The sequence below is a fragment of the Pleurodeles waltl genome, chromosome 6 (assembly GCF_031143425.1).
Source record: "Pleurodeles waltl isolate 20211129_DDA chromosome 6, aPleWal1.hap1.20221129, whole genome shotgun sequence".
Taxonomy (NCBI): domain Eukaryota; kingdom Metazoa; phylum Chordata; class Amphibia; order Caudata; family Salamandridae; genus Pleurodeles; species Pleurodeles waltl.
In genome coordinates, this window is record NC_090445.1 from 839,852,426 (window position 1) to 839,876,551 (window position 24,126).

The 24,126-nt window shown below is 43.0% G+C and overlaps 1 long non-coding RNA gene across 2 annotated transcripts in view; it reads left to right on the forward strand.

Moving 5' to 3' along the window:
* The window catches only part of LOC138300322 (uncharacterized), a 150,876-nt gene extending 127,472 nt beyond the window's left edge, over nucleotides 1–23,404 (forward strand). For both annotated transcript variants that reach the window (XR_011204909.1, XR_011204908.1), the window contains 3 exons: nucleotides 13,641–13,755; nucleotides 21,059–21,134; nucleotides 21,803–23,404. This is a non-coding gene — a long non-coding RNA (uncharacterized lncRNA). The remainder of the gene's footprint in view (nucleotides 1–13,640; nucleotides 13,756–21,058; nucleotides 21,135–21,802) is intronic.
* The last annotated feature ends 722 nt before the right edge of the window (nucleotides 23,405–24,126 follow it).

The following is a 24,126-nucleotide window of genomic DNA, read 5'->3' on the forward strand; positions in this document are numbered from 1 at the left end:
ATTACTTGGCCTATCATATGATTCCCGAAAGAGCATCTGGGCTTTTGTCAACAAAGAACGCATCCTCCATCAATCTCAGATCAGAAGAAAAATGCAGATAATGAATCACACACCATGAATCGTGAAAATACTTTCAGCATAAACCAGTTGGTTGGGTAAAAACTCATTCATTATTCTGCCAACCCAGGACAAAGCACCTCTGCTCGCCTATTAAGCACAGGCTAATGTGAGAGTTCCCACTGCATACAATATGCCCAAACATGGGTTGTAGTGCACTTTCGCTCCGATCCTAGAGAATATGGTACTTCTTCTGAGACCTCTCCAGTGTGTTCCTGGGGGCAAGGAGTGCTTCCTCTGGACATCGGGACCTCTGCTGGGGACCCCGTGTGCCAGAAATCCAGCACATGTGGCCCCAAAGGTATGCAGCCACAAACAAAGGTATGCTTCCCAGGGTAGGGGGGGGGCACACACACTTTCAATGTTGGCAGTAAGATCTCCCCCCATCTCTCTCTGAGGGAAATCCTCTGCGACAGCCGCCTGCTACATCCAGCCCCAACTCGGGACTGCATTCATTTTGCCTTCCTCATGTAGAGCGCTATTCTCACGTCACGTGGGACCCAATCCCTCACTGATGTAGTGCTAAACCAGACGGGGATGCCTCTGGTGAAAGGCTGAGGGTGGGAGGCATGTGGTTATTTCACCTAGCAATAGCAGTATGGCTTAAGGAGTTGCATCGTTGAGGGACCTCCCATTGCGTCTGCAACGGGTTGGACGCAAAGATGACTCCTCAGCTTGGTTTGTGCCACACAGGTCGCCAAAAGGGCATGCTGGTTCCTGGGCAACTGTAGCTACTCTCCAGTATGTTGACAGAGTGCCTGTTAGACCAGGGGAGTGCCGATTCAAGGCAAGGAACCGGTCCTGGTGATGCAGAGGTCACGTATCCTGCTCCCAAGTGGCGAATAACCAGCACTTTACGGCAAGCTGAGATGAGAACTCCTTTAGGGCTTCAAATTTTGGGTGACAAAAGGAGGTAACATGCTGCAACTGTCCTGGCTTGCAGGTCACGGGGCCAGCCCACTAGCCATGGAGGAGCAGGCATGGGGGATCCAAGAGAGACAGTAGACAGATAGACCAGCACCAGAAAACCAGCAGTCTTAAGAGGCAATCACTTTTTGCAGTCCCACAGAATCCTTGGCAAGCCAGAGTCTGGGAACAGGCTGGCAGCAGGGCAACAGACAGAAAAGCAATCCAAATGAGTCCTTTGGGCCACCCAGAAGACACCAGGCAGCTGGGCAACAAAAGAATGGCAGTCCAGATGAGTCCTTTGTGCAGTCCAGCAGTGCCTCTGGCTGAGGTTCAGTCCCAGTTTCTAAAAGTGCTCTCCCAACATGGGGTTAAAACCCCTCTACTTATATTCAAAATGCCCAGGTTCTAGAAAGTGGGAGAAGGGTCCAGCCAGATCTGACCAATTCCAAAGATTTGCCTTCTCCCCCACCCTGGCTCCAGACATCAGTAGGGGATAAACAAGACCTTTGTGTGAGGGCAGGACACAGCCTTTTCAAGTGTAAAGTGTGAATGACCCTCCCTGTCTCCCAGCCCAGGAAGACCATCAGTATGTATAGGAATGCAGATGTAATCTTGTAACACCTAACCCTCCCTGATGGATGGCTGTCAGAGGAGTGTGTACAAAGTGTAACTGTCACTCTGCCCCAGACGTGGATTGGAGTCAGGCTGCAAAGCACCAGAGTTATAAGCAGAGAGAAATGCCCACTTTCTAAAAGTGGCATTCCAAACATACCAAACATGACCACACTACTACTTATAGATCACAAATTACCACAAAGACATATGTAAGGGAATTTCCAATGCAAACCTATGAGAGGAGCAGCACTCACTATGGAGAAAAACAAAATAGGCTGTTTATCACTACTAGGACATGTAGCACAGCAAAATATATGTCCCACCTTTTACATATGCAGCACCCTGCCTATAGGGCTACCTAGGGCCTACCTTATGGGTGACATAGGCATAGTAAAAAGGGAGCTTAGACCTTGGCAAGTAGTTTGACTATGCCAAGTCAGGGTGGCTGCAAAGTGTGCAGGCAGGCCTTGCAGTTGTAGGCCTGAGACAGGTTTAAAAGGCTTCTTCTGTGGGCGGCACAATCTGCACTGCAGTCCCACTGGTAGCATTTAATTTACAGGCCCTAGGTATATGGTGTACCACTTTACAAGGGACTTACAGGTAAATTAAATAAACAGGCGTAAGCCAATTATACCAAGTACCTAGAAAGTGATGGCGGTCATCTTCGGACCAATTTACATGATAGCACCCCATTGAAAAGTATTGTAGTGAATGGCAGGTTTTGAGGGCCACAAAAGGAGAACTTATAAAGGATGATAACACATTTTAGTTATACTATAAATCGTTTGTTGGTGATATCAGACTAATTTTAGAAATTGTGGTGTGTTCTAAGGAGATTTTACCCTGCTGGGACTTCATGAATCATGTTTGAGAGAAAACTGTTTCTCATGATTTTCCCCTAGAGGATACAGAAGGTGCTCAAGAAGCTAAAATAAGAGCATATTTTCTGTAAATTGACAATATCTTTCTCAGCTATGTGAGAATTATGTTTGACATTCTCAGTAAAACATGAACTTCCTTCAGGAGCAGTCTTTCAGTTGATTCCGTAGTGTTCTACTGCAGCCTCTCAGAGTGTTCTAAAGAACAAATAGAGTGCTAACAGTCTTACGGATGATAAAAGCAAGGCACACCTGAAGTCATCTTGATTTAATCAAACTACAAAAACTAACAATGGAACAAAATGAGGGGGTTTATTTTATCATAGAAATTATGATTAAGACACATTTTAAGTGAGTTCGCAAATATCTCCCTCTTCTATTTCATTAAAACATTCTGACATGCAGACTGAAACATGCACTTTCAACAGACTGTCAGTTAACCGCCTGGTGATTGGCGGCATTACTACAATGTTCTAATGAGCAACTAGACTGCTAACACTCTGAATTTATGTCAAAAGTGTGACACATCTGAACAACATCTTAATGGAATCGAAGTGGAAAACTAAAATCATTTTCTACTGGGGATACTGCAGTAAATGGGGAGATTGGGGGCTTCTTAACAAATCACTCTCCCAAGATGGCCACCAGAGAAAAAAGAGCCCAAATGTAGCACAAATATCACCCACATGTAGCCCAAGTATAGGCCAATGGCAGAACTGTGCAAAACACCTAGGCCCATATTTATACTTTTTTAGAGCCGCATTTGCGCCGCTTTTTGACGCGAAAGCGGCGCAAACTTACAAAATACAATTGTATTTTGTAAGTTTGCGCCGCTTTCGCGTAAAAAAAAATGACGCAAATGCGGCGCTAAAAGGGTATAAACATGGGCCCTAATTTCATTGTTTTTTTCAGTTTTATGTAGCGCAGTCTTGACCCGAAGGTACTGGAGTGCTTTACATGTCCATCAGTTATATTACACAAGAACACATTAATTTTGGCTTTAGACATGAGGAGATTAAATGATTTGCCCAGAATCACAGGATGGTGAGCTGATGCTGAAACTTGAACCCAGTTGCAAAGTCTGCAGCTCTGTCCATAACGCCACATCCTCTCCCGTAAGTGAAGCATACAATCCAGTGATCAACTGGATAAAAAAAGATAGCAAATAATTTAAAAGTGTTTTGTCACTATTTGAAAACTCAGACATATGTCCTCATTGTAGTTATTTAGCGCACAACCCATACTTTCTATGGAAATGAGACCCTCAAATTTTTATAATTGCTAAAGGAAATCCTTCAGGTATTAGAGTTTTGATTACATTTAGATGATGTCAGATGGCCACACTTTTGTGATAAATATAGAATATGTAAAAAACTAGAATACTGTGGGAAGGCAGAGCTCAGGGGCATGGACTCAGATAATTGAAGGCAGGGAGGAGGTTGAGGAAACAACAAGTTGACCACGCTGGGCAGGCGGGAGGGACAGTGGCACCACAAAGGGAGAAGGAGGGCAAGGGCCACAAACCAACCATGCAGGATAGGGAAGAGAGACTGTGGTAATATGACAGACCACTGAGGGAAGAAGGAAGCTGCAGTGCAACCATACATGCCAACAGACTTGATCCAGGCACAAGACTTCAAATGTTTTTAAGCCCATAAAGGGCTTTATTTTATCTGTCTCCTGCTTAAAATTTCCTCTTTTTCAATGTAAGCCAAATATGGTACATTGGATCAAATAGAGCAGGAGGAATAGAGCAAGTGCATGGACTTGGATAACAGAGAGCAGGAGGTAAATGGGCAGGGGCGCTAAACTGGTCTTACATGGCAGGTGTCAGGGGTTGCAGCAGCACAATACACTGCACAGGTGTGGGCGCGTCTGACCTTATTTAGCTTTTTATTATTAATTTATAAGGGGACACGTTAAAGGGTTGATGGACCTTTTGACTCGTTTAAGATGTTCACACCCTAAGTCCATACATGTCATAAATGTAATCAAACAAACAATATAATTCTTTGCAGTCAATAACTTTCACACACCATGACCCATTAGGTAACGAATAACCACACCTTTAGTATTGGTTAGAAAATGTATTTCCCTCTATAAACAACACTAATATATGTAAATCAGTCTCAAAACCACAGGATATAAGTATAAAAACAACACTGGTTGACTGAATCTTCTAAAGAATCTCAACTTGACTAAAGCAGGGAACTAATCCTTCTAAAGCCAAAGTACAAATCAACAATAAGAGTAATTGCACAATGGAAATAAATTTAAATTCAGCAATTTAGTAACATCAAATAGCAATTTAGTTAGATGGAGGAACCCACACTAACTTCAGATTAGCATCAGCAGTTTTGGGCTTCATGCAAAAAGATTTAGTTAACATAAATTTGGAAAACCATCTAACTATGGCTCTTTCAAAAGCAGCATTTGGTACCTAGAAACAAAAGACAAATCAACAATAAAGACATTAGCAATTTGATATACCTTTCCTTATAAATCAGCAAGTTGTGATAATCTTCGTCAGGCGGACATCAGTTCGAACAGCATCGACAACGGGACATGTAAAGGGGGTAATGGTTCATAATTGGGGACTCTAAGCTCTCTGAACCATTTAAAAAATTGTCTAGAATAGGCAGCATTTAGCATAAGAAGTCTTAGCAAATTAAAGTTAAACATCAAAATTCTCCAAGCAGGAGAATAATCAGAGGTGCATACACCTCATCAGTAAAGAAAATCAGCGTAGAATGCAATCATAAGCTCACACCTCTCTGTGCAGTCTAATTAAGTTAAAGTTGTCCCACGTTGTCATTGGTCAATCAAAGAATCGTACAATAGCCCTTAGTCCAATAAAATTAATATTTGAAATCTAAGACATAACTAAACAGTCTTTCACACTGTGATGAGTGGCTCCTCTTCTTCTGCGCACATCGTTCGACTCGTCAAGAATCAATTTTAGATATCCTTCCATCAGTACATCCATTGTTAGTTTCTGGGAACATAGCTTTCTCACACACTAAACTTTACATTGTAACAGTAATTATTACATGATTTTTTAACAAGCAGTTCTCATGGTAAAAGAAAAAACATTTTGCTACTACCATGATTTGGTCAACCTTCAGTTAGAACAATACATCTTTGTTTTTCATTAAACGTGTGATCATATTTTATTCTGACATTGCATTTCTAATATAAGGCAGTGCATTACTAAGTCCTAGCCCTCACTAACTTGAGGCCTACAGTTAATTTAAGCAAATACACAGCATTTAATCACAAGTATCACACACTGCTACAAATTCCACATTCATATAAGTTCTGAATAAACATTAATACGCTTTTAGTAGAACATTACATAGTAGGTGACGGCTATTCAAGTGGGCACATTTTCGAGTTGCACATTATTTTCTATGTTAATTCATTTTCTATGCAGATTCAAAATACAGAATACATGAAATATTTATTAGTACGCTTTCCATAATTTCTATGGAAATTAGACTCTCTTGTTTTTATAATTGCTAAAGGAAATGCTTTAGATATTAGAGTTTTGGTTACATCAAGATGATGTCAGGCGGCCTCACTTGTGTAATAAATATAGAATATATAAAAAACTAGAATACTGTGGAAAGGCAGAGATTAGGGGCATGGACTCAGATGATTGAGTGCAAGGAGGAAGGTGAGGAGGCAACAAGTTGCCATGCTGGGAAGGTGGGAGGAGCAGTGGCACCACAATGTACCATAGAGGGCAGGGAGAAGGAGGGCAGGGGCAACAAACCAACCATGCAGGATAGGCAAGAGAGGCTGCGCAATATAACAGACTACTGAGGGCAGAAGGAAGCTGCAGTGGCAGTACAACTATACATGCCAACAGACCTGATCCACGCACAAGACTCCCAATGTTTTTAAGCCCAGAAAGGGCTTTATTTTATCTGTCTCCTGCCTAAAAGTTCCTCTTTTTCAATGTAAGCTAAGTATGGTAAATTGGATCAAATAGGGTAGGAGGAATGGATCAGGTAAATAGACTTGAATAACAGAAGGCAGGAGTGAAATCGGCAGGGGCACTAAACTTGCCTTCCAGGGCAGGTGTCAGAAGTTGCAGCATCCCAATACACTGCACAGGGCAAGTGGGATGGCACTGCAGCAGCACAAAAAACCATGGAAGCAATTGGGAGGGGACAGGACCATACCCATGGACATCAGAGAGCATGGGAAAAGAGGCAAGGGCAGCAATCTGACCATACCAGAAAGAGAGGAGGGACAGTTGCAGCATAATGGACCATGAAGGGCAGAAGGGAGGGGCAGGAGCACAGCAACAGACCAGACAAGGCAAGAGGGAGGGATAGGGGCCTGCACATGGAAAATGGAAAGCAGGGGAAAAGGGGCAGGAGCAGCAAGATGACCATGGAGGGCAGGCATGATGGGCACTGGAAACACAACACACCTCGGAGGGCAATAGTAAGACTATAATGGCATACATGTAGACAACGAAGGGAAGGTGGGAAGGGTCAGGAGCAGCAAGCTGACCCCACAGGGCAGGTAAGAGGGGCTGTGGCAGCACAGAGGACCATGCATGGCAAGTGGGAGGGGTAGTGGGAGTACAAAAGCCATTGTGGGCAAGAGAGAGCGGGGCAAGGCATGCACAAAGGACAAAAAAGAACAGAAGGGAGGGGTAGGGGTTGGACACAGACAAGAGAGAGCTGGATGAAGGGGCTTCACAACAGACCATACATGGCCAGCAGGAGGAGCAGTTGCAACAGACCGTGGAGGGCAGAAGGGAGTGGCAGCAAAATGGAACATGGAGGACATGAGGGAAGGGATTGCGGCACGGAACTCTGACAGGCAGGGTGGAGGTGGAAGGGACAGGCAGCAGCCACCAGACCATGCTAGGCAGGTGGGAGGGGAACTGGCAAGGGAAGTGGCAGTTCCACAGAACACTCAGAGTAGATGGGATAGGCAATGGCAGGTCCATGGAACATGGTGGGCAAAAAAGGAGGGAGCAGGGGCATGCACACAGACATTGGAGGCAAGGGAAGGAGGGTAGGGGAAGAAGGCTAAGCACAGAGGCAAAGCAGGAGGGCAATGATGGGGCTTAGAATTAGGTAATGAAGGGCAGGAGGAGAGGGCAGGGAGCTTAATGGAGAGCAGTGGCAGCACATCAGACCATGCAGAGCAGGAGGGAGGGAGCTGATACTTGGACTCAGATAACAGAGTGTAGGGAGGAGATGGATGTGGCAGCAAGCTTAAAGATCAGGGCAGGTGGGAAGGGCAGAACAACAGGCATACAGGTCTGTAATGAGGGAAGAGCATGAACTTGGACAGATGATGGCAAGGAGGAGGGGGCAGGAGCAGCAGGCTTGGGTGGGGGCAGCACAATGCCAGGTCAGTCCAACTCCCCACTACCGTGCATTGTGATGGACATCTTGCTTAATGTTTAAAAAAAAATCTAGAAATACACTAAAAAACAAATGTTACAGGGACGTTATAGTTAGGAAATAGAATACAAAAACCTTAGAAATTCACTAACGCACAAAACCATGGAAATGACGCTCACAAAACCATAGAAATTCAGCTGATTATAGTTAGAGTTATTTCATGTAACTATAACTTGTATAGTTAGAGTTATTTCATGTAACTATAACTGTTGCCCTATGGTAACTATAACTCGCACCTTCGCCATGCACTTCTAGTTACCCTAGATACTACATCACTCATGACATCTTCTATGGCTTCATTGATAATATCAACATAATATTTGCAGTAAAATGTTTGATGAAAAAACTGTGCATGGCGAGGTTGTGAGTTATAGTTACCTTAGGGCATGAGTTATAGTTACTTGAGATATCTCTAACTATAACAGGTGAATTTCATGGTTTTGTATGTTTAAATGTGAGCCTAACTATAAAGTACATGTAACCTTTGTTTTTTTTAAAGTGAATTTCTTAGTTTTTTAAAATTCTATTTCATAACTACAGCGACCCTGTAACCTTTTTTTTCTCAGTGAATTTCTATTTTTTTTAAGGTAAAGTAATTTTCATTACTATAGTTGATCCATCCCCTACAACCACCCTTTGGCTATGTGCAGCGGGGTTGGTTGCAGGGCCAGACCTGCAGCCAACCACTATAACCACCCAAACCTGCACTGCACATGGCCTTTGGCCATAACCACCCAACCCTGTGCTGCGCACAGCCCAGCCCAGACAAAAGGCCTAACCTGTGGCCAGGTCCTGTAGCCAACCCATATAATCAGCCAACTCCGCTCTGAGCAAGGCCTTTGGCCACGCACAGTGGGGATTGGCTGCAGGGCCTAGCCTGTTGCCAGGCCCTGTGTCCAAGCACCTCTAACCACCCAGCCATGTGCAGCAGCGGTTGGCCAGGACCTGAGGTTTACCCCTATAAGCACCCAACTGAGGGCCACACATAGCCTTTGGCCATGCACAGCGGGGGTTGGCTTCAGGGGCTGGCCTGGGGCCAGGCTCTGCGGCCAAGCCACTATTAAGAGAGGGAGCTTTTTCAGGCTTTGATAAATTATATACATAGAATGAGATATTTTCAGACAAATTGAAAAAAATGCATTTGTCAAATAAGTATCGTGAAATCACCTTTAGGTATGTATCTTAAATATTTCAAGTAACTAAAAATTGCAATAAGGAAATGACCATAGTTACACCTAGACTAGAACCCTCAACCTTCAGTGTAAGGGTCGGAGACCTTAACCACTAGGCAGAAAGTGACTACTTGGCATGTGGTGTCCAGACTTAGCTATGACACTGAACCCAAAGATTTTGAGTGGCAAAAGACTTCAATGTTACATCACTAGGAATATTTAACGGTCAAAACACTGGAAAATAAACAGACACACTGCCATGAGAAACAATGATTTGAACCTTCAGCCTACTGAGTGACAGTTCAAGAGCTTTACCATTAGGCCAGAATTGACCATAATCTGCTGTCCATTAAACCGTAATTATAACATTCTTACCAAACATCTTTTTAGTCTGTCTCTTTGAAAACCATTGCAGGAGCCATGTTTTCCTTTGTTTTACTGCACTCATAGTTGCATGCAGAGAAACAAATGAAAACTCTGCCTTCTGCCAGCGGAAGTTGTTTGACAGGTCCCGCTGTCAGAAAGCGGACCTCGTTTGCTTTTGCTTGGTGAGAGCTATCAGCTCTCACCAAGCAAAAGCAAACACCATGTACTAGCGTGGGCACCCCGGGACATGGCAGGAGCCAGCCCTGGGGGTGGCGGTCCCCAGGGTCTCCTTTGGCTCATTGAGCTGGGTCACGCAGGCTCCCTCCAAAGTGTATTGCCTTGGGGAGATGGTGGTCCCCAGGCCCAGGGGTCTGAAACAGACCCCTCTCATTGTTTTATTTTAGCCCCAGGGAGGTGGCAGTTCCTGGGTCTGCAGGGGGGACAGGGTGGCCATCCCGCAAGTCATTACTATTCTGCCCCTGGGAGGTAGCAGTTCCTGAGGCTACGGGCGGCCCCTGCATTTAATTAAACATTGGCCATGGGGAGGTGATGGACCCTGAAGCTGCAGGGGGGCAGCCACATGCATATTACTGAAAGTTGCCTCTGGGAGGTGGCAGTCCCTGGGGCATGGTTGGGTCCACAGGACCCCCCCTGTTTTAAGCAAAAGCAGTTTGCCCTGGGGACTTAACAACTCCAACCCCAAAGTTCACCCACCCTAAATTTACCCTTACCACCAAAATACCCTACCCACCCTAAAAAATCTAAAAATACCCTCTCACCCAAACATCCAAATACCCTTACCCACCTTAAATCCTAAGCATACCCTTACCACCCTAACACCATAACCCACCCTAAACCCTTAAAAAAAACCTTCAACCCAATACCTTCACCTACCCCTAAACCCTAAGAATGACCTTGTCCTAATATATATATATTATCTTTAGGACCTAGTTTCCATAGTCACACTGTTTGGAAAGTTTTGGGGTTTTCTGTCAAGTGGGGGCTAAGAAAAAAAGGGGAGAAGGTCCCAAAACGCATTTTCCATGTGCAACTTCCCATAGGGATTTAGATACGACTACAGCCCTTCTCCCCCTCAGAGTGCATGTATGTTTGGCCGGCCGTCTGAGAGCTAATTTCACACTTTATATCATTGAATAGTTCACTTTCCTTTGAGCAATTGGCTGATCTTTCTGACATCCTTTTGACTGTCCCATCCACACAGACGAAAGCTACCTTAACCACTGGTCCCCACCCATTAAGTTTGAGCAATACATTTTAAAAACCTGGAGTCAAAGTGACCAATGGAAGGCATGTGTAGCTTGCAAATACAGCAAAGCATGCTGGTCAAAAGGGCTAAATAGTTTGCATTTCATTTCAGCTGTAACTGTGGACATGTGACCTTGCTCGTTTGGTGCAGAGCCCAGTGAAACTGTTTGCGTTGAGGCTTACGGGAAGCTGCCCTGCGGAATCTAGCGTGGTGGCCAAGTCAAAACGGCATGCTTAGTAAGTTGATGATAGGACACTTTGCGCCTTAGCTAACCCAAACTAATAATAGCCCACTAACTCCATTGCCAGGGAGATTACATAGGCAGGAACCAGAAGGCCTGGTGCTGTTTAGGAAGAAGTTTGTATACCCGGGGTAGTCAGCTCACCATGTGTCGTAATCCAGTACATTTCCATTGCATCATTCTGAAAATAAGCTTATCCTCACCAGGGTTCACGAATGCCTTCACAATAAAGACATACTGTTCCAATGTCATTATTTCCTCTCTGCACAGCAGCTCCGCATCTTACAAGGTCAGGGTATTGGGAGACTGAGATAAATTTGGGTTGATGGGTTATAATTAAACCTTGTGGCATGCACGGGTTTTAAGCTATGATTAATGAGTCTGTGGAATGTGGTCACCGCACACAATTTGAGCTCTTTAAAGGCTTCACTTGCTAGAACGTTAAAGGTGACACACTCGTTGTGTGCCAGGGGAAGAACGCAGTACCACAATGAAAGGCACGTTTTGCTGTCAATGATATCCCTATGTAGCAATGACGGGGAATGGCATGCGTGACAGTCGATGCTTCGAGGGTGTTATACTTTCCCCTTCCTCCAGCCTCATGCGTGACGCTTCCCCTGCACGTGGAGGGTTATTGGACCCATGAATTAATGTTTCAAATGGCGTTATCATAAGATTATTAGTCACCACCCAAATTATGCGTTCTGTGCCAAAGGCGAGGGCACATAAGGACGGCGAAGGGCAATTACGTAAATGATAGTACTCTCTAAAATGTCCATTGGAACGCGGTAAAATAAAGGCAGCGGTTTTGCCGTCAGTGGTTTTCTTTCTATCTCCTTTTCCATTAATGATTGGGATTTTGAAAATACACAGACGCTGATTGTTTGATTTTCTGGCGTTTATTCTGTCATTCAGTTAAGCAGTTGATTACATACTAATTCAAACAACATCACAATCTTTTGAAGCCCTGTCTGTTTGGATCACGAATATATGTGGTGGTGTGTCAGATTAGGAAAGGGAATATGTTCTTCATAGAGAATGGCCAGGTTGAGTGACCGAAGGCATCCCGATGAAGGCCTTACAGTGAAAGTAGAAGGACAGCAGTGGCCACTGCAATTATTGGGCTTCTGGCTGGGATGTGCCCCGTGTAACTGTGCTGATTTTCTTTTGCTACATGCTTTAAAATGTCTGTGGGTTAATTTACATCGATAGAAAACGTATCTAAGATAAAGGTGAACAATCTTTACAACAATATTACACATTAAATAAACATGCAAGTCTAGATTTCCTCCCTTCTTAAAAGGAGACCTCCTCTTAATCAGATTTAACTCATTTCATCTCAACCTATTTAATGAAATACCAATACAAAGAAACAATTTGTTTGAAATCATTTTACTAAAAACATCAAATTGTTTACTGTGTAGCTCACTGACAGCTCTTCTGATGAAAACTATTTAGTCGAAAATGACAGATTTTCAATACAGTCTTCATCCAGTGTGGAAACATATTTTTGTCGATCTCTCCATATTGTTTCTTACAAATAGCTGACGACCAAATCCTACCAGTAACCTTACACATACTGTTGATCCTAACTCAAGTCTCACCTTTTATTTAACTCTTCCAGGACCCAGTCTTTAATCCTACCCCTAACTCTAAATGTACTCAAACGTAGCCTCCACCCGAACCTTGATCCTAAATATTACTCGAACCCAGAGACCTATGATTAACCTAGTCTAGCCTTAAGCTTGAAGCCTGCCCTTACTCCAAATATAACTTGACTCTGACAGAGTTTAACTTCACTCACATTGTTGCCATGACAGTGACCCAATCCTCACCTTGTCCCTTGCATAAATCATCCTGTCGTTACCCTAAAAATAACTTGACCGGGACCACTACACAAATCTGTAATCTTACTCTAACATATTCCCTATCCTGAACACTCTCTATAACCATTTCCTCAACCCCAACAAACTCTTAACTTTATCATTTCCCTAAAGCTGGTATTTGACTCTTGTCTTAACCGTGACAGTAAAACTCAATACAACAATGTTCCTAACTTAATCTTGAGATCTCATTTCATTATCTTAACTTTGATGAAATATATTTCATTGAGTTGCATTTCCCTGATTTTGTTTTTCAATTAACCATTTTCATTGGCATTGTCTTCTCTGAAATATGTTTGAGTGACAAAACATGAGGCCATGCCTACTCTGGTTCCTGTTGTACATCCCTCCTCAGGTTCAGAATTAGCCCTTCCCTTTTTGTTCTTGGATGGTGTAATTGGACTTGGATATTTGGTATCCAATTCAAGAGCAGTCCCTTCTGCTACAAGTGCTAACCCATTGCTCTCATGTCATATTTGCCTTCTGCATTTAGTTGTGTCTGCTCTGATTCATCTCATTTTACCTTCCATGCCTGATCTTTATCCCTTTCCCACTCTTGCGATGTTCTCGTACTGCTGGACCAGATAGCATTTTGGAACTCACATCTAATTATTTTAATTGTTATTGGTATGTGGTTATTTTTCTCATTTATATATTTAGTATTAATTTCAGTATTATAGTTTATTACCTTGGCTATGTAAATGTAAATCATGATCTTCTCTACCTTTAATTTGGCACTTTTCCTTTTTTGTCCAACCAGGTACAAGCAAAGACAACGCGCATGTTGAGGGACCTTGATTGAGAAATCCTGCTAATCACATTACTGCAACCTATCACCTCTGAAACACATATTTTAACATGCCTCTTGAAAAAAGGTGAGATTGGACATGGGGCCTATTTGCCATTCGGAGTACTGAGGTATGATAACATGCCTCATCCTCAGTCCAGTCTGAAATCGACGGTACCAGAATGTAAAGAATATTGATATGTACTCTATTCGGATCCAGTTCCTTAAGTCTGTCACCATCATCATCAATAGACACATATGCAAAGATATGAGGCCCTGTGGTAGAGGCAGGGGAACGATAGTGTGACAAGAGGGAAAAAAAGAACACAGGAAGCAGCACTCTGTCTCGTCACTTCTGGGGAAAGGCAACATATATATGTACGTAGACTGGAAATCCAATACTTTGTACACAACATTCATTGATATACATGTGTGTGCAAGATCCTCTTAAGAATCTGCCCTGTTCTTTCACAGGAACTCTTAGCAGAGCTAGTAACCCCATTTACAAGAGTGGGAGTTCAAAATAAATGCTCAAGGAATAGTTCAAAGTTCCTTTCCAATCAGACGTGACTTCAGGATACTTCTCTGTAATCCACAATGTCCACAGTAATGTCCTTTTGAAAGCAATAGGTCTTGACACTTGAAAACCAAGACCTCTATGACAAGGCCCTGTGTGCAGCAGAATTGTGACATAATTACCCAGCAAGGACACCATGCACCAGGAGGAACGGAAGATGACCTTAGTCTCTCTCGACACGTTAGAGTTTTCGGCCTATTGTGAGACAAAGTTCAGTGTAGGAGCTCTTCCACACCATACACTCCCCACGTACACACAGCATAAAACCTTTTAGCACCAACTCTCTGTAAGAACTGCCAGCCTTTCCTTCATTGAAAGGCACGAAGCACAGATGGCTTCAAGGTACCGCTTGCCATCACTTAGTCTAGGGTTAATGAAAAGAAGCACCTCTAGCCCGTTTCTTGACAACAACCTCATCAAAGTGCAACTCCACCTGATGCGAGCCCTCACTACAGATATCAGGGCAAGGAGGTACCAACAGCAATGATAAGGAAGAAACCCACAGAATTAATTCAAATGGGTACCCTGTCTCACAGCACTGTCTGGAAATGCCTATAGAGATCTTGGATCACCAAGAACATCATAAACTGTCTGCTGTACATGACATACCCCAGAAAAAAACATGCTGCAGACTATTTATGTCAAGAAAAAAGATGTGACTGTGCAGTACTATGTCACTGGTTACGTCCAGAATTTGAGGAGAAACAATTAGTGTTATACAGTTATCCATCTGCAAGGTGCTGCCTATTTATGGAATATATGGTTGATGCCATCCCGCAAACCAGCAGTCACAGAGCAGTGGACATAGCAAAAGGCACACCTCAGAACAGGGTACATAATTAAGTAATCTATTGGAGTGCTAAAAAGTGGCCTATAACACAAAGGCGCCTATGAGGATATCCCTAAAGGGAACTATAGAAGGAATCTCAAGCATAAATGAACAGAGTGAACTGATTCAGTTTATAGGACAAAAGCCCTCACCCACCTCAGGTGGCTTGCTTTTATCGTAGGTTCTCTCCTCACATTAGATATCCTACCTATGTGGGCTACAACCCTCAGATGGCTGAGGCGAACTCGTGAAGAATGTAGATCGGAGATGAAGAAGCTAAAACTACCTATTGTTAGACCAATGACTATTTTTTCTCCAGCATGTTGTATAGTAAAATGCAAAGGAGACATTGTGACTTTTCTAAATGATTGACATGTTTCAGCTCTTAAATAATCCATAGTTGGTGCCTTGAGCTTTCTTCAGAACTGAACCTCTCACATATTGGTGCATCAAAAAGGATCGCAGGGTGAGCATTGATAATGAATTAGCATTATAGTGAGATGTTTATATTCTGTAATCCAAGAGCAGAACGGTTTCCATTGCATGTAGACTTAATGAAAATATTACGTAGAAGGTCAAGTGACTAATACACGTTTTTATTAATATCAGCTATTTTCCTTATGTGCAAAAATGAGTGTCACAATAAAGAAACAAGTTTATGGTAAAGTGATCACTCGAACAAAACCTTGACCACACATTATACTAATATCACCTTGATAAATTCCATTTTACAATAGCATTTGTAGTATTGCTGTCTCGTCAAATACATGTCGTACTTGGGAGACACACTAGAGAATATGTAGACAAACTGACTACTATGAGACATACTTCAGTAACCAGTTCACAAAACAATGTGAACACATGGCAAGGAGGGTGAACTAATTTGCAATATTAGTCTTTGAAATGGGTATCCAGTCCTGCGGTACGGTGTCCAGTTGTCTAAGATGTGAAATAATCTCTAGTGAAGTAGTGTTTAAGAAAGATGCGATCACAAACTAAACTAAATTATCAAATTGGCTATCCTAAAGAGATTGTGTTCCATTGTTCCAGAAACATGTACAATTAGAATGATTGTTGAAGAAAACATATGCAATAAGCAGTACGAGGAACAATTGAACATTGCTAAAATCTTTGAATGGATCACTTGAGCCATTTAGTGACAGACAAAGTAGCATGATGGCAGAATTCGCGCTGGTCTGACAAGACAGTAACTTTCTCTGCTGTTAATCTAAGTTTTCAAATGGGACAGGCGCATATTTCATGTCCATGTCTCAAGGGTGAGTCTAAAAGCAGATAGAGACACCATGCTGGTGCCATCTTTTACAGGAGTCCCAGAACATGCAGGGGTTACTGAAAGTGATTGTAACAATTCTCCTACAGAGCCCAAACATGAGCACTAAGTGCTCCAATTTTGCACTTGATACTCATGGTAGCAAGGTCGAGTTGTTCATCCAAGCCTTACTCCTGGAGATGGAGGTTTACTAAAAAATGAGAACCAAATCGAATACCGAATACCACTCATTAAATCAATATCCAGCCAGTGTGTTTATTTGAAAAAAAACGACATTTCATGTAACACACAAAACAATACTGTTCATAATCATCATCAGAGGGCACTTTAATTGGTGCACTGATATTTCAGACCATAATCACTATGGTTTGGGAGGCAGCCTAGGCTGCTTCTATAAGACAGGTGTCAAGTGGCAGTTCAGTACAAGGCATACGCCCTCCTTCTGTATTTTGCATATAATGTTCACTGGGGGCTCCTATGGGCCTGGTTGACCTCTTCTTATGAGTTGTAAATACATAATCCTTAAAAGCGATGGTCACATCTCTTTGCCTTGGTGTTGCATCATTGCACTTTACTTTTCTTGCCTTTGGGTTGTCACAGTGGTACAGGCTAGGCCTACAGAGGATTATAGGCAGCAATAGCATCACCCCTCTGGGAGGTGTGCATCCTCACACAGCCCATCAAGCAGGGATCATCACCTTTACTTCACACTGGCCTAGCAGATATTGCTGATGTCTGCGTACAGTTTATGTGAAAAGACACAGTCAGGTGAGTATCGGCAGTGCTAGTGCTGGTCAGGAGGCCAAACTCGGGCTGGGCTACTCACAGTCAATGTGGTCTTTTTTGTTGGATCTTCCTTGGACCAAGATACAAACCCACAACCTAAGCAAAGCTATAAGCCCACTCCGAATAGTTAGGTGCTGGCTGATGTCCCCTCTGACAGTGTGGAAAAACTTCTTTCTTGGAGCCACACCTGGTTTATTCTTTGGCTGAAATCCTCAAAGGATGCACTTGGATTCCATGAGCATCTTACAGTTATGATCTTTCCAGCTTCAGTTCATGCAGTGTGGATACCTTGGTCTTCTAGGGCACACTCTGTGGCTAAGCAATGCAGGTGTTTTCTTGAGTTGTGTGGGTAGCTTCAGTCTGACCTACCTCAGCTCCTTTGCAATCAGACCCTCCTTTTAGGCTCCATCCTCTTCAAGTAAGTGCACCTATAATGCTCCTCCTTCCCTTAGGGAAGGACCAAAGCAGCATCTCAAGGCAGTCTGTAGAACTCCTTAGGTTCCTAGTCACAAACTGGCAAAGAGAAGTGGCAGTCAGTCCCCCAACCCTAGAGCACAGAGGAGTTTCTTGGTCACCACTGCTGTGGGACCCTAGATTCTGATAGAGAAATCTTGGCACCCCTACAGGTAGATTCTGCCCCATGCTTGCACTATGTTTGCATACAGAGTTTGTGTCTGACATAAGTCCACTCTGGGCCTCGGTTCAGGCAGTTACTGACTTTTGCAGATTCACCCTAGACTGGTTTAACCATAATTTTTGTATCACCATGTCAGCAGGTGGGTGGACATATTTCCCATAGTATGGGTGTCATTTAAACATTTTTACTACCCGTAACTGACATTATTTTAGGGCAGAAAGGAAGATTAAAAACTGCCTAGCTAACGGCCCACTCTAAATTGGGTGAGGGGTCAAGTGGCCAAATGTACAACGGCTCCTACTCTGTCCGACTGTCGGGGGAGCATGTCAGCGATGAAGCTGGAGTAGTTTCCATGCAGACATACTTAAGGTCCGCCTGACTGTAAATCAGGTGGGCTGACCTTCAGTCTAGGGGAGAGGATACTCAGTCACTGTTACAATAGAGTACCCTTTCTGCCATACTCTAAATCAACCCAGTGTCACTTATCGTGTAACAGATGCCACTGGTGTTGCTATCCCATGTTGTGCTGATCAACCGTGTCATCACTCTGCACTCCTGACTGGTAGGGGAAAACGAGTGCTGACTAACAAAGGTCCTGGTGAGCAGAACATTGAAAGTAGGGTTTGTAACTCTGTATGACTCCCGTTTGCCTGCCAGACTCACAGTTAGCACTGATTATCTGCAGGTACTGGATGTTTCCTTTTCTTCGTTTGCTTCTAATGGTGCTCCATGATAACACTGTGTACAGATGCTTTAGCTTCTTTGTCATCTGGAACACCATCCTTTCATAGGCACAGCAACATGCTCTTGCATTGATTGCTCTTGCGAGTAGCAAGTATGGGATATATTGGCTCAGTCTGATAGGCACCATTAAATCAGGGGCCGCAATCCTAGAGAGAAATGGGTGCAGGTGCATTCCATGTTTTTACAGCATTCCCATTTGCTTGATTACTGCTTTGGGATGCAGGTGTGTGCAGATCTCACATTGTGTGTATGACAGCAGGATACGGAGCTGGGATTGGGTTCACATGTGCCATCCTGTATGTTCAGTGGATCATGGCTAATCCCCATCTGAGTAGTTGTTGGTTGTTGTATATGGGTGTGGCGAATTCTGGAACTTAGACGGCATGAAGCTCCTCTTTGTATTTCTTTACAACTTCCTTTTCACACAGTGTTCCATCCTCGTGAATATGTTTTGCATGCAGTAGGCCACTGCAGAAGCAACCGAGCAACCTCTCAGTTCCACACAGTAACAGCGTACCTGACTACGGTGACTGCATGATCTCTCCAAAAACAATGAATGGAGGTACATGCAACCAGTTCAACTTAGTTTAGGTCTTCACAGTCTATAAAGTCGTATGACTTGCTTACAGTTAAAATGGGACACCAGGTACAGGGATTTGAGCCCTATGTAGGGCTTTAAGAAGTTGTTGAATTGATACATTCCTCTGTGTTGTGTTTAAACTCCTGCCATATAATGAGCATATATGTGATAACCTATGAAAATATTGGATCAGATGACAAGATCCCTCTTGTGCCAAATCTTTTTCCAGTTTAGTAGGCCAAATATCTGAAACGTGCTGGCCATTGTGAGAGCTCCTCACCTAAGATGTGAGGAGGATCAACATTCCAGAAAACTCGTTAAATACTAATTCAAGTAGAAAAAAACAGTTGATTGTGCACTACTTGGGATTTAATGTCAAAGCAGCACCTGCTATTTTTAAGCACACAAACACTAATGGTGTGGTGGTCTCCAAGTTTGGATCTCCTGGCTCACTGCGTAAGGTGACTAAGTCTGCACATGGGTGGTGAAGTTTTAAGAGGCACAACCAGTCGTACAATCGCAGGAAGAGGCCTAGAAACTGTAGCAGGCCTCACCTTTTTGGAGTGAGGACAAACTAGTTTTCATGTGTTATGTTACCAGCATTTGTAGAGCACACAAATACCATGTATTGTCAACCAGCACTTTCATATGGTTGACCTACTTTCATGAAGGCAGAGTGAAGCACAAAATAGTGATGGAGTGCAGCCCAGACAGTATATACCCAGCAGCATAGAAGACAATGTAGGCAACATTTGCTTTTTACCTCCGTTCTACATTCCTATCATTAGGCCATACTGACGTTGTGGGAAGGAAATGTTCATCGTCGGTAGCGTGTGCTGCCCTTCATTTCTGAAATCTTATGGTTCTAGATGACCATCCCCTCACTGGTGCATTTGATGTTTTATAGGTATGTATAAAGTTTGCAGTAGAAGACTCTGCATTCCTCTGAGTCACCAGGTGACTAATACTGGCAGTCAGACATTTAACACTGTCTGTGTGTGAATTGGTGCATGAAGTTCATCCTAAATGTGTATTACTACCCAGAGAAATAGAGGCATCCCCAGACAAGGGGTTATTTGAGGGAAATGCCCAGTGCTTTCTCTGGTGTCCACTCCTAGGAACGTACAGACAAGAGCCATGAGTGACTAACAAAATCAGTGCTAGAATATTGGAATGTTGGAGCTCCACTGAAGACAATAGTATGATGTTGGGCCAGGAATGGTGTGAAGAAACCTTCTTCTCCAGCACTCCAATCTTTGTTTTTCTGTTTCTCCCTTTTTAAGTCAGAGCAATCTACACTCATGGCCTGATTCACAAAGGTAAAATTACACTTTTGTGTAAGTTCATGATTGTGCTATTCACAACGGTATTTTACTAATGCTATCTTTAAGACTGTGGAGTCTCCGCACATAAAAAGAAAGCACTGTCCTATGTTCTGTGTGTGGAGACTCCGCAGTTCTAAAGATCCTACTAATAAAATACCTTTGTGAGTAGCAAACAATCATAAACTTACACAAAAGCGTAAGTTTTCCTTTGTGAATCAGACCTATAGTAGGTCAAATGTTCTAATAGCATTATAATCCTTCTGTCTCGGGCTACACCATTAATAGAGGACCGCTCCCTCGTTATCCCTTGTTATTCATGGCATTTAACTAGTTTGCCCCTGCGCATGTACGTACACCCACATTAAATGCAAACTGGGCCAACAGTAAGTAAAAGCATTGCAACTATGTCCCCAGTCTGGTATTCCCTCATCACACTTCACAGGTATTTCAGTTCAGTCGATAGAGTATCAACGTACCCAGTACATGTGCAAGCAAACTGCTTGAAAGCTTATGGTGGTGGTGTTGTCCAGTTGCTACACTCTGAAAGCAGAATTATATAGTAGTGATTGGTAGTTGTGACAAGTTTATCTAAAAACTGATTGTTTTGTCTACATTTGTCTAGATTTTGATTCAATATATTTTGGTGGATGCTGGGAGAAAGGATAAACAGAATCCGCAACAGGATTAGATTCTGCTAGGTATGTACAAAGGATGCCACAGGTGACATTATTCATGCCCAACTCGCCCAAGCGATGCTTGCAGAGGGCATTTAATATTAACAAATCTCAGTTTGAGGTTCTCTTGTATGACTCTGGGATATTTTTCATTATTTCTATTCCATTGTTCTGATCACATTTTTTCTTTCATTTCTACATACTTCTGTATGAGTTTATCAGGAATGTCATAATATATGAGTTGTGTGGAGTTACCTTAATGAACAATAAAAACATTTTTGCATATAATGTTGAAGGTTTGATGTTTTTTTCCGAGGCATGTCATTCATTCACAGGATATGTATTGACCTCAGTTACCATCAGACAACAATTTTCTGTGATTTATAGTTATTATGGCGTTTGAATTTAGAGCTCAAATGGTGAGACATAAATGTTATTTTCCTGGATGTACAACAGTGTATAACATAAACCCAGCAGGCAACGCCTCGAATCACAGGATGTTTCACATCCAGATTTTTCAGACACCCGTCCCTCCTAGAGCAACATTTGCTAGAGAGAGAGACTGTTACCAAGGTTGCCAGGGTTAAAGCCATCGAGAAGCAAGTGAAAACAAATGTATTTTGTTGTTAAATAAAAAATATTTTAACTTGTATTTATTTTGTGTTTTTGGGTGTTTTCTTGCCATGCCGCAGTGCCGAGTCAGCCCAATGCTTACACAATGGCGTCGTTGTCTCTTCCAATGAAGATCTGGAAGGTTGCACAGCTTGAAGGCGTCTTCTGCTGCATTCGAGGAAGAATTTAACAGTACCTGTCACAGGAAATGGAAGTGATCTGTCTCCCCTCTTGAAACTCACTCTCGATCCTAAAGAGAGGTTTATGCAGTGAAAGCTTTGATGAATCTGCCTCTACCCTCGACTTTGTGCCCAATCAGTGTATCTTTTCTTTATCTCTGAGTGATGAAGCAGCACCACAGTGGATCAGTTGTGCACAAAAATGCTTACCGATGTCAGACAAAGCTACAGTTCTGTCTGCACCAAGACCATGTTTGTTACTTGTAGGAGCAACGTTACTGCCCCTCAAAGTTTGTTTTGATTCAGGAGTCTGAACCTGATTCCCCAATAAACAAGAAAGGAGCTTTAGTGCCTTGCTGCGTCACCCTGCGCTACTGGGAAAGGGCAGAAATGCTCCGTATCTACAAGACAGCACCTCGTGAAAACCCACAATTTCAACCTTAACTAGGTAGCCTGCAATGTGCCTTTAATGTGCTGCTGGAAAAGCCTGAGCATGTCACACCTTTCATGAGGATGGTAGAAATGTATGACTGCTTTGGAGGTGCATTACATTGTGTTGATAGATCCACCGTTCTGCCTAATTATAGAGTTTGTATTCTACGCGGACGTAGCCAAGATGGTCAGAGCAGCCTCTTGGGGAAAAGCCCTGCCAGAGTAGCGAGAAGGCTACATTAAACAGTCTGTCTTTCCCTGGTGTGGTGGGTGGTGCACAGTCCTCCACCAGTGGTTCCATGGCCAGATAATGCCCCTAAACTGTATTGCGCATCACAAGTAAAACGCGGCCTAGCTTGATGTGGCGACAACGTGCTGCAAAGCTGGACCGTGGATAAGGGCTCAATGGATAACAATGTAAACGTTCTCATGGTAAACAACGGCAGATGCTGCATAGCCAGCTCAGTTCTCCGGCAGTCCCATTAGGTTCTATTTATGAGTCACTTTATTGTTACTTTTTATTTTCCTATTATTGTTCTACTCTGGGGGAGGCAAAGTGTATAATATATTCATCTTTATTATACAAAATCTGTGTGAAGCTTTTAATAAGAGGTTCTTTCCACACAGCCCGGAATATTACTGTTAGCCATTCGTAGGTTAATGCTCCAATTAAAAATGTGTGATGGCTGCAGCACACCGTCCTGCCCCAGCCAAGAGGCAGGAATGCAAATCATATTTCCGAGAGGAAATATACAGTGCGTTATTAAAAATGCAACCTCTTGTTAAATGATCTATTCCTAATTGCTGCTGTGATGGCAATAGCTCTGGCACATCTCATAGTCAGGTGTTCGCGTCTTTAAAGCAATTTGAAGGAATTTATTATACCGTGTTGCTCCAAGATTTAAGTGCCTTTCACCATTAGCATTTTTTTTTGCTTTCTGCAGCATCCATTGCCGTTATTTTACATTGTATGAAAATACATTTTTTTCTGTATTCATTTTAATTTGTTTGAATGTTCATAACCACTCATTGCATGTAGATATACTGGAAAAATTAAAGTGCGGGACAATGCCACCATTATAGTTGTATGAATGCAAAACAGACTAGTACCCTCATACCTTTAGAAGAGAGCAATATACAAAAGTGCGGGGTGTAAGGACTGTGCAGCTGAGCAGAACAATGTGAAGTAAGTAAGACTGCGCCTTACTACAGCCGACACAGCGCTTTATTCCAATATGAAGTAAGAGGTGCCCATTGGCCGATTTAGGCCTTTTATTTTTTTTACAAATGGGTAAGTAAAGCATGTGCCCATTGTTCAATATTCTGTATTTCTGATTGTTTGGGGGAGGTCACCCTGCACCCTTTGAGCACAGACACTGATGGATGCGGTATTTACTTCAGTAGGTGTTACCTTTCCATTCTCAGTATTGCACCACACGTTTCCCCTTTTCATGTTGCAAACCTGAAAATCTCTTTTTTTTTCTCCAGAGAAATGCTTCCAGGTTTTATAGCGGTAAAGAGATACTTTGCTGAGCTCTAGCTGAGCCTTTCAGGCACTACTAGGGATCCTCGGTTTGCAGAAGGCATGTGTGTGGGGAATGAGAGGAAATATGCACTTGATCTTTACTTCTATGCTGCCCTTATAATGAATGATACAGGCATCCTTGATCCCATATGGCATGCAGGTGTCTTATCCTCAGTTAACAGAGAAAACCTGGCTCCAACTCGCTTTCCCCTCTGTCAACTGTGAATCTCTTCGTCTAAAGAGCACTGCCAACCGCAAAAACACTTGC